Genomic DNA, 3,871 nt, shown 5'->3' on the forward strand with positions numbered 1-3,871 from the left:
GCGGAGGCCTGATGGGATAGAAAAAAAGTCTCCATTAAGAACCATCTTTTATTTCCCATTTTCTTATAGCTTATTAGTGCAGGAAAGCAGGAATAGGGCACATAGGCACTTGGTGTTTTATGAAGTGAATGTTAATGGGCCTCAGATATATCCCTCTTGAGACATGAGTGCAAGGTGGCTTGTAGAATGTATTCAGAAAGGTCCTCATCACAAATGTGATATTGCACTGGGCTCAGTTTCATGCACTTGCTTAGCGCATAGGTTTCCAAACTCTAGCTCAGAGAATATGTCCCGGTGTCCTGAGGAAATTTTAGAAAAGGCATATTCCTTGGTATTATCTCTTGGAGATTCTGATTCAGCAGCTCTGGATTAGGACCCAGAATCTGCATTTTTGAGATGCTCTTCTTGTGATCAGCAGCCACAGCTGGCCAAGGCAGAGCACATGACAACAGCCTGTACAACAGAAGACCTTTGCTAACCTCTAGCTGTTCAACTAGACCACAAATATGCATGTAGCTGCTCTCACCAACTCCTCCCCCCACAAAGTGACTGGAAAATCTCTGTGAAAGCCAAAATTAAAACTCTAAAAATAGACCGATTTCATCACTCACCTAACTAGAATATAATCCATATCCTTGGGAAGAACCTTCTTGTTGGATGGATCTTTCTTGAACAACCAGTGCCTAAATTCGTAAGCTAATCACTTTACCCTTGGATCTTTCAGGTGTCTCTGACAGAGCCAGTCTCTATAACAAAGCCAGGTAACAGTTATTAACCATCTTTTGAACATTGTCTCTGATCTAGTCTCTTTGCACATATAGTATCTCATTTAATCCTTAAAGCAACTTTTGCAAGCTTGACACTATGATTATGCTTATTCTGTAAGTTAAAAAACAAAAACAAAGACCTAAAACAGTGAGTTTAATTTACCTGATTAATGTTCAGGCAAATAGTGAGAGGGTCATAGTACTACAAAACTTGCAGCCTGGGGGAGGGTGTTTTTGGGTTACTAAAGAGAAACCAGGGTTCAAACACAAGTCTTTCTGGTTTTGTAGATGACACTTGGTGTCTAGGCCCAGCCTCCTTTCCTTCTTTGCCCAAACACATTGTTTATGTAACATGTATTGCATTAGAACATAGCTTTTATTTGTCATATCGTAAATGTTTGACTTGGAGTTCTGGGACTCCAAGGAAAAAGGTCTTCATTCTCTGTTGTAAAGCTGATCTTCTATCAGGCGTTCAGAAGTACAGGGATCAGGGGTTGTGTTGTAATGGGGCCCTACCGCAGGCTGTGCATAAATCGGATTGCTCTTAGTTATGTTTTCCTGATGCCCACAGTAGTTTGACCTAAATGAATAGATAATTACTCGGGCTGTTACAAACATTCCGATCCATTTGGTGATCCCTTTATTAAATGAAACAGGCCCTTTTATTCCTTTTCTGATTCTGCCTGTTAATAGAATAATCTCAAAGCTATTAGCATTTAAAGAGGAATTAGACAAAGATGTCCAGAATTGTCCCTTCTCCTGGCTCGTGGTTGCTCATGGGACCCTTGCTTTAGCTAATTAGCCTGAAATGAATATTAAGTGCATTGATCTCTATCAAACACATCCTGGAAGGAAAGCTTTTGTGAAAGTCATTTCAGTTGCAGACTTAGGTTGCCCGTAGCTAAGTATCTAACCCCAAACAATAGGCACTGGGAACATTCCAGAATTAAACAAAACAAAACAATCCATAGAAGGTGGCACAAGAAGGGCTCTTACACTTCTTGAAATGCCCTTGTTTAAGTCCTAACCCCACCTGGTTTAGCTTTATTTTCATGGGAAACAACTAGGGAAAGATATACAATATCTCTTTCCTTTTTTGTCTTCATACCTAGGAAAGCTTGTAAGACCTTTGCCTCATAGCATAGCACAGCACAGAGAGTAAGTGTTCTGCTCCTGGGTTCATGTCCTGGCTAGACCTATCTATAGCTGCTGTGGGACCTTGGGCAGATAATCTCCTTAAGTCCAAATTTGCACACCATCAATAAATCTTTAACATATTTCCTATGCGATAGGGGTGTGAAATGGACACAGTAAAAATTAGTCAGCAAATATTGGTTATTAGTAATAAAGACTGGAATAAGAGCCCTGACACATGGCATCAAAAAAGCCATACAATCTCTAACTCTTACCAGTTAAATGTTAAAATTACCAGAGGAAAGAAGAGAGTTGTTTTTTCTTCTTTTTGAGGGACATTGCAATGTGGCATTGTAGTAGGAAAAAAACAACCCTAAAGTTGGGTGACAATAAAGACCTAAATATGAATCTATGTTCTGTTTCTTATTTAGGCCATACTGCTTTAAGCTTTTTGAAGTGTGATATCTGTTAAGTGGAGATATGGTTGTGCTTACCTCTGAGTGCTACATCGTCTGGATTTAATGAAAAAATGTTTACCAAACACCGAGCACACTAATTGTGCTCAGTCTTTTGTGGTTCTGTTTTCCTTGACCTTTTCCGGGAAATGTGTATTAATTCCTCTCATTAATATTAATGTTGCTGCCATTGATAGAGCTGGAGAGAGGATCGGAACTGTGAGGGGCAAACGGATTGGCAGCTCAGCGCACAGGAGGGCTGCAGAGAAGCCATGAGCCCTGGGATGCAAAAGTGGGACGCCATTTAACCACCCTGCAAACCACCCTGAAACCCAACTGAAATGAGAACTCCTCAAAGTTGGAAAACTCGAACCTGTTTTTCAAAGGAGAAACCCAGCACACACACACACACACACACACACACACACACACACACACACACACACACACACTCGAAAACATGCTTGCTGTTTTCAAGCCCTTTTCCTATTTTTTTGCCGCGTCACTTTGATTTCATAGAGCAAGACTGAGTTAATTTGGTTCTGTCTTCTAGCTCATTCCTAAGCTTCTGCTGCAAAGGGAAGGGTTGGTCGGAGAGGAAGGGAGTGAGTAGAACAACATAGGTGCTTCTCCTGAGGTTGGGAAGGCACCTCTTCTAATGGACCCTCCAAATCTGGGGCCTGCACCTGCAGCTTCCAGCCAGCCAAAGCCACGTGGGGTGGGGGCGGGGCCCTCTCTCAGACCTGACTTGGGTCAGGGCCCTCTCTCAGGCCTGGACTTCCTCAGCCTTCTCAATTCTCAGCTGGCGGCTTAAAGCACCACGGGACTCAGAGCCCTCCTGCTGGAGCTGCCGGGCCGGCTGCAGAGCCTCTTTAATTCTTCCCGTCATTTGAGTCACACGTGTCTCAGTCACAATAAGGCACCTGCACGCTTTGCCCTTGTCACCATGACAACCAGCTCCAGAGGGGGATTAGGCAGGCAGCACAGAAGGAGGTCTGTGTTCCTGCTCTCCTGCTGGTGGTGCTGCCGACACACAGTCCTTCCCACAGCCAGGGTGACGCGGTCTTCGTGGCCTTTCACCTCCATTTCTGGGGCCAAGGGAGAGGTGGGGGCGGGGCTGAAAGCCGAGTTCCAGAAGCTGTGCGGCTGTTGAAGATGTTCCCAGGCTCCAGGGAATAGAGAGCCACCTTTTCTCTCCTGTCAGCACTGTCTGAGCTTCAGTCTTTTAACAGATGAGATGCTTTCCTCACGAGCAGGAAGAAAAGGGGGCGGGGGAGGGAAGGAGTTCAATTAATTATTTATCGGGGCTTCCTGATGCTTAACAAGCCACTTGTCTCCCATGCCATGCCGCCACCTCCCACCACCACCATCAAATGAACTGGTCTCAGCAGTAAGGCAGAATGAAAAGTACCGCGTCTCTGGAATAACAGGGGCAGGTTTGAATCCCAGCTTTGCATCTTGTATTTATGCGCGCTGTGTCAACTCCTGACCTGTCTGAGGCTCTCGAATTAAGCA

General features: G+C 44.3%; 1 long non-coding RNA gene across 1 annotated transcript; it reads right to left on the minus strand.

The window, feature by feature from the left end:
• Positions 1 to 1,124: 1,124 nt before the first annotated feature.
• LOC128311791 (uncharacterized) lies at positions 1,125 to 3,231 on the minus strand. The gene is made up of 2 exons (XR_008290381.1): positions 3,105 to 3,231; positions 1,125 to 1,347 (listed from the first exon to the last, which is right to left on the minus strand). It is a non-coding gene; the product is annotated as an uncharacterized LOC128311791 (long non-coding RNA).
• Between the last annotated feature and the right edge of the window lie 640 nt (positions 3,232 to 3,871).

The sequence above is a fragment of the Acinonyx jubatus genome, chromosome D1, assembly GCF_027475565.1.
Source record: "Acinonyx jubatus isolate Ajub_Pintada_27869175 chromosome D1, VMU_Ajub_asm_v1.0, whole genome shotgun sequence".
Lineage (NCBI taxonomy): Eukaryota > Metazoa > Chordata > Mammalia > Carnivora > Felidae > Acinonyx > Acinonyx jubatus.